The following is a 7,427-nucleotide window of genomic DNA, read 5'->3' as shown; positions in this document are numbered from 1 at the left end:
GAGAAATTAATTTTTTGCTAAAAAAACACATTTTTTCTTTAAAAAATCAATTGTTGTAGAGAAAATTGGTCTTTTGGCTTGAGGGTTCTACAATTTTGATAAATTTTTTTTTTCTTAAGTGAAAAACTTTTATTGTTTAGAAAATTCGTCTTTTTGGTGTTAAACTTCTTTAACCCTTCTTCCGTCACACAGTGGAGCAAAATGACGAAAAAAATGTTCAAAATACGATTCTGGCTACAATTTTTTACAGATTAAATTTTTTTTTAGTAAATTAAAGCTGGCTTAAAGATTCCTATTTTGATAGTGAAAAGTTATTTGAAATCTTTTTATACAGAAAGCTAAAATCTTTTTTGCAGAGTAACTTAAATGCAACAGTGTGAAATTAATAAATAATAAATATTTCATTTAAACTTAATTATTATTATTATTAGAACAATACTAATTAATAACAATAATTAATAATATTTAATCAATTAATTAATCATTAATAATAATTAATTAGTTGATTAATAATAATAATTAAATAATATAGTTTAAAAAAATTTTTAAGTGTTTAATAAGAAATCCAAATTTTTTTTCTCCAGTGAAAAACTAATATTTGTTAGAAATTTCGTCTTTTTGCTTTTAAACTTCTTTACCCCTTCTTCCGTCACACAGTGGGGCAAAATGACGAAAAAAATGTTCAAAATACGATTCCAGCTACAAGTTTTTACAGATTAATTTTTTTTTCAAATTAAAGCTAACTAAATTTTTAAGCGATCCGCGAGACCGATTAAAAAAATTATTATTTCCTTTATTTATGTAGAAAGTTGGAAAAAATCGTAAAATTCAAGATATTGTTTTTATAATAACACGTAATTAATTCAAAATGATTGATATTAGTATTCAATCAATAAATAAATATTCGTGAAACATAACCTAATGGTTTATTATAAATTAATCATTTTTATCATCAATTGTATGATTTTAAGTTAATAATTGTTACCAATAATTGTATTATCATAAACAATGATTGGTGATTTTAGAGTTGTTTTCGATATTTACAAAGCGATTTTCGTTTTTAATCCAATTTACACCAACATAAACAAACATGAAACCAAAACGGAATATATTTCTTATTGTTATAAATAAGTTTTATAAACAAATACGCAGTTTAAGCCATTTTTAAGAGTTTGAGGAACTTTTTTTAAAAGTGCTTTGTTTGTCTTGAGAGTGATGTTGCAATGAACTATGTTGCAATATAATTACAATTTTGTGATTGTTATAAACCAATTTTATAAACAAATGCACAGTTTAAGCCATTTTTAAGAGTTTTAGTTACATTTTTGCTTAAACTTACTTTGTTTTTCTTGCAATTGATACTTTTTCCAATCATATTGTTAGTTCATGACAAATGTCATTGTTATGAACAAATTTTATAAACAAATGCGGAGTTTGAGCAATTTTTCAGTGTTTGAGGCACTTTTTTTAATTTGCTTTGTTTGACATGGCAGTGCTGTTTCAATAAACTATATTATCATTTCATAACAATGTTGTGATAGTTATAAACAAATTTTGTAAACAAATGCATAGTTTGAGCCATTTTCACGAGTTTCAGTTACTTTTTTTTTAACGTACTTTGTTAGTCTTGCTATTTGTACTTTTTCAGTTATATTGTCATTTAATAACAAATGTTATTGTTAAAAACAAATTTTATAAACAAATTCACAGTTTGAGCAATTTTTGAGTATTTGAGATACTTTGTTTGACGTTACAGTGATGTTGCAATAAATTATATTCTCATTTTCACAATTTTTCATTGTTATAAACAAATTTTATAAACAAATGCATAGTTTGAGCCATTTTTAAAAGGTTCAGTTACTTTTTTTAACGTAATTTGCCAGTTTTTCCATTGATAATTTTTTCAATTATATTGTCAGTTCATCACAAATGTCATTGTTATAAACAAATTTTATTAACAAATGCGGAGTTTGAGCAATTTTCGAGTGTTTGAGGCACTTTTTAAAAATTGTCTTTGTTTGACGTGGCAGTGATGTTTCAATAAACTATATTATAATTTCATAACAATTTTTTGATTGTTATAAACAAATTTGATAAACAAATGCACAGTTTGAGCAATTAAACTGCTCAATTCTTATAAAATTTGTTTATAAAAATAACGGAAGAAGGGGTAAAGAAGTTTAAAACCAAAAAGATTAATTGTCAACAAATAAAAATTTTTCACTCAAGAAAGAAATAAAAGTTCATCAAAATTTTTGAACCTTGAAGCCAAAAGACGAATTTTCTCTACAAAAATTAAAATAAAAAAAAATGATTTTTCAGCAAAAAAGTGATTTCTCACGAAACTGATGAATTTTTTACCCAATTTAAATGAAATTTAAGAACCAGAAAATGATTTATGTACCAAAAAAGGAGAATCTTCAACTCAAAAAGATCAATCTTAAAATTAGGATTTTTTACTAAAAACTTAAAATTTCAATTAAAGAGATCAATTTTCATCTAAAAACATAAATATTCAACAACAAAATAATTGTTTAACAAATTGATTCAACCAAATCTTTCAAACAAAATAGTTGAACATTTAGGCAAAGAAAATTAAATTTGGAACGAAAGGTGGCATTTTCATACAAAAATTAAATCTCTGTGAAAACAGATGATTTTTTAAAATCAAAAAGATTAATTAAAAAAAAACTAGTTAAGTTTTCTGCTTCAAAAAAATTCAATTGACTTTTCACGATAAAAATATGAATTTTCACACGAACAATAAGTTTCTACGTAACAAATTTAATTTTCAATACAAAAAGACGAATTTCTAACCAAAAATGATGAATTTCTAACAAAATTGTTGAATATTGTATCAAACAGTTACATTTTTTCCTAAAACAGATTCACTCGGTTTAAGATTTAGAACAAAACTTTTTTTTTTACCAAAAAGACGATTTTTTATAAAAATACATGAATTTTTAACTAAAAAAGATAAATTTTCAAACAAAAATAGAATAGTTAAATTTTCAGTTAAGAAAATTTATTTTAAAAGAAAAAAAATTAATTTCTCCTAAAATTATGAATCTTTATCCACAAAGATTAGTTTTCTATCAAGAATGTCAAATTTTCAACTAAAAAGGTCAATTTTATATTTTAAACGAAAGGTAAAATAGTAAATTTCCTGTAAGAAAATTATTACGGTAGAAAATGATTTCTATAAATAAATTCAACATATTCAATTTTTGGTTAAAAATTAATCTTTTTCAGTTGAAAATTGAACTATTTGGTTAAAAATCCATGGGTTTTGTAGAAATTTAATGCTAAAGCAAATTAGTATTAAAGATAGTTTTTAAACCAAAAATCGAATAGAATAAGAAAATTATTTTTCTACCAAAAAGACGAAAGTTTATCCAAAAATATTAATTTTTTTACCAAGAAAGTCGAATCATTAACTAAAAAGGTGAATTTTTAACCACAAACATTAATTTTTTACAAAATACATGAATTTTTAACAAAATAGTTGAATTTCCTACTAAAAATGATGACTTTTCCAAAAACTTAATTTCCTACGAAATAGTTGAATTTTCAATTAAAATAATATAAATAAATGAAAGTTATACTAAAATGATAAATCTTCAAGCCAAAAGATTAATTTTTAACCCAATAGATTATTTAAAAAAACAGATTATTTGTCTAACAAAAAGACGAATTGTTCAACAAAATAAATAAATTTTCAGTGACAGAAATCAATTTTTAACGAAAGTGATAAGTATTTCACCGAAAAAAAATGAATTTTTAAGTAAAAAGTAGAATTTCTAACCAGAAAAATGATTTTTCAGCCATGAAGATTAATTTTTTACCGGAAAAAGACGAATTTTCAACCAAAAAAATGAATTTTCTACCGCAAACAATAATTTGTTACAAAATACATGAATTTTTAACAAAATATTTTAATTTTCAACTAAAAAGAATGGCTTTTCCAACAAATAAATTTTCTACGAAATAATTGAATTTTCAACAAAAGAAATACATTTTTAATCAGGAATATTAATGTTTCAACAAAAAAGATGCATTTTCAACTAAATATGTATATAAATTTCCAACATACGAGTTGAAATAAAAAAATTAAATTTTAAATAACACATAAATAGTTAAACATTCAGTAAAAAAATGTTTTTTAAACAAACAAGTCGAATTTTCAACAAAATAAATCAATTTTCAATCAAAGAAATAAATTTCCAACGAAAATGATAAATCTTTCACCAAGAGAATGAAATTTCAACCACGAAAATTAATAACTTTCTAATAAAAAATTTACTTTCTCCGAAATACTTCGATTTTTAATTAAATAGTTGATATTTTCAAAGGATAAAAGATTACTTTTTAAGCAAATGTCGAATAATTAAATTGACATTAAAAAAATAATTTTCAATTAAACGAAGAACGAGTTTTCAACAAAATGTTATAACCGAAAAGATTAATTTTCGATTAAAAACACTAATTTGAACAAAATACATGAATTATTAGCTAAATAAAATAAATTTTGAACTAAAAAAGTAACCGTTAAATTTTCAATTCAAAAATTAATTTTCAACCCAAAAAACAAATTTTTAACAAAAGAGTTAAATTTTCAAGTAAATAAATGAATTGTATACCAAAAAGATAATTTTTCAACCAACAGATTAATTTTTGCCTAAAAAGATAAATTTGCATAAAAATATCTTCTATTTAAAAAAAAAATTTTCAAGAAAGGTCCGAAAATTGATTTATTTTTTGAAAATTTGCCTTTTAGATAGAAAAAAATTGTCTACTTGGTTTGGAATTTATCTTTATGGTCAGAAATTCAACTATTTGCTTGAAAAGTCGGTGTTTGGAATAAAAATTTATCATTTTCATTGAAAATATGTTTTTTTTTTTGGAAGAAAACTTATCTTTTTAGTTAAAAATACATACATTTTTGTGAGAGATATGTCTTTTTTGGTAAAAAGTTGATCTTTTTGGTTAGAAGTTTAACCAAAAGGTTAAAAATTTATTTTTTTGTAGACAAAATTTATAATTTTAGTTCAAATTAATCTTTTTAGATTGCTTAATCATCCATAAGGTTAAAAATTCATCTTTTTTCGTGAATATTTAGTAGAGTTTTTAACCAATTTTATATTTTTAAGTTTAAAATTGAACTATTGTGTTGAAAATTCATCATTGCCGGTTAAAAATTAATTTTTTTACTAAAGAAATTTACTATTTCACCTTAAGTTTTATATATCGAATTTACCTTATTTTTAGTTGAAAATTCGACTTCCTTGGTAGAAAAATAATCTTTTTGGTTGAAGATTCATCATTTTAGTAGAAAATAAATTTTTTCATTAAAAATTTATTTTCCTAAATGAAAATATAAATATTCCATATGTGAAAACTCACCTATTTGGTTAAATGTAATTTTTTATTGAAGGTTCACAATTTTAATTTAAAGTTCAGTTTTTTGCTTGAAAACTCATCTCACGTGTTTAATAATTTTGTTCGGGTTAAAAATATTAATTCTTTTAACTAAAAATTTAACCACGTTATGAGACCCACTAAGTCAGAAAAAACGATTTTGACGAAGGTGTTTGTCTGTCGGTCTGTCTGTAGTCTGTATTCTGTATTCTGTAGGCACAATAACTTTCGAAAAATTTATCAGTTTGGATTCTGCTTTAGCAAACTTTTTAAAGGCCTAAAAAGAAAGAATAAGTTCGTAAACCAGATATTTTGGATTAAAATTAAAAAAGTGAGCGTGTTTTCAAAATTTTTGAAACAACATTTTTTGAAGATTTGAAAATTAAATAAACGGTTATTTATAGTACTCAGAAACCAAAATAATTTATTCTAATAACTTTTTTCTATAAAAAGAAAATTATCAGAGTTAGAGAATTTTAAAAATCCAAAAAAACAAACTAAAATTAAAAGTTTAAGCCAAACAATGCATGATGTAAAAAAAAGTCAAGAGAAGAAAAACGTTTATTTTTGAAAGCCCTACAAGATTATGATAACTTTTTTAATTGGGTCGTAAAGTTGAAAATGCCGAATTTGATCGTACCAAAAATAATGAAAAATAAAAAATTCCATTTTTTGGTCAAACTATACAAGATACGAAAAAAAAGAAAAAGCTCAAATTTCGCGTGCTGAAAAGAACTAAAAATTTATAATGAATCACTTTACCAAAGGACGCGTAGTTTTTGTTTTTAGTCGTAAAAAATATTAAAAATAAAAAATAATTTTTTTTTAGACTAACGACAAAAGCTACGAGAAAAATGAGACAAAAATTGTTCATCCAAAAAAGAGCTATAATTTTTGACAGGACACGTAGTTTTTGCTTTAGTCATAGAAAATCATATTCAAAATAAAAATATTAATTTTTTTTTGAAAAAATACACAAGGTATGAACTAAAATTCATAGACACAAGTTATTCGCCTAAAAAGATCTATACATTGATTATTAATCATTTCTCGATAGGACGAGTAGATTTTCTTTTGATCGTAAAAAATACGATTAAAATAAAAATTTAATTTTTGGAAAAAGGACTGAATAAAAATATTAAAAAATTATAAAAATGAAAGAAATAAGAATTAGTATGACTCAATTTTTATGCATATTATTATTTTATACATTTATTAAAATGATACATGTTTCAGCGCAGCTTAGAACACAATTTAAAGCAAAATAAAAAACAAATATAAAAATAATCATGATAAATAAAATTTGCTCTTTATTTTGTAATTTTTTAATAAGCAATCCCAGGCAGAGTTACATAAAAAATTATTATATTTGATATAAACGTATTGTGTATAATTTAGAAAAGTTGGCATGTTGGACAAAATCGAGTGCGAAGCACGAGATACGTGATGAGAATGTGTTCGTTAAAGCCGAAAGAGCTTTAACAAAAGAGAGTTCAAAATCACAAAATTACAGTTGTCAGTCCTTTGACCTTTGATTTTGAAAGGTCTGCGCGCGAATGCGAGAGAAATGGAAAGACCAAGCGCGGGGTGCGATTGCCATCAGTCGCGTGCAGTAGGTGCGCTCATACTCTCGAGCTAAGCTCTTTTCACGAAAGAGAATTCACTATCACAAAATTACAGTTGTGGATGTATTGAGTAATTATTTTAAAGGGTTTGCACAAGAATCTTTGTGCCTCAACTCTACCTAGAGGATCTTTAAAGTAAATGATGAGAGTGAAACTAGTAATAGGATGAGTAGCAGGGGAGGGGAGTGGTATCCAAGTAAAAGAGAGGAAACATGAGGGTAGGGCGAAATAAAGGTATTAGGGCAAGGAGTTAGGGCAAGTTAGGGAAAAGTTAGGAAAAGGAGTTAGGGAAAGTAGGGGAGGGGTAGTAGTGATTAGAGAAAGTATTGAAGAGGAAGTAGAAGTGAAGTAGAGAAGTGAAAGTAGGGGATAGGTAACTAAGAT

General features: G+C 24.2%; 1 protein-coding gene across 2 annotated transcripts in view; it reads left to right on the top strand.

The window, feature by feature from the left end:
- LOC117182319 overlaps positions 1–7,427 on the top strand; it is a 44,590-nt gene that overhangs the window by 33,194 nt on the left and 3,969 nt on the right. The gene's annotated exons all lie outside the window — the stretch shown is intronic.

Source organism: Belonocnema kinseyi, chromosome 10 (genome assembly GCF_010883055.1).
Source record: "Belonocnema kinseyi isolate 2016_QV_RU_SX_M_011 chromosome 10, B_treatae_v1, whole genome shotgun sequence".
Taxonomy (NCBI): domain Eukaryota; kingdom Metazoa; phylum Arthropoda; class Insecta; order Hymenoptera; family Cynipidae; genus Belonocnema; species Belonocnema kinseyi.
Note: the sequence above shows the minus strand (reverse complement) of the source record. Positions and strands in the feature narration are given on the sequence as shown.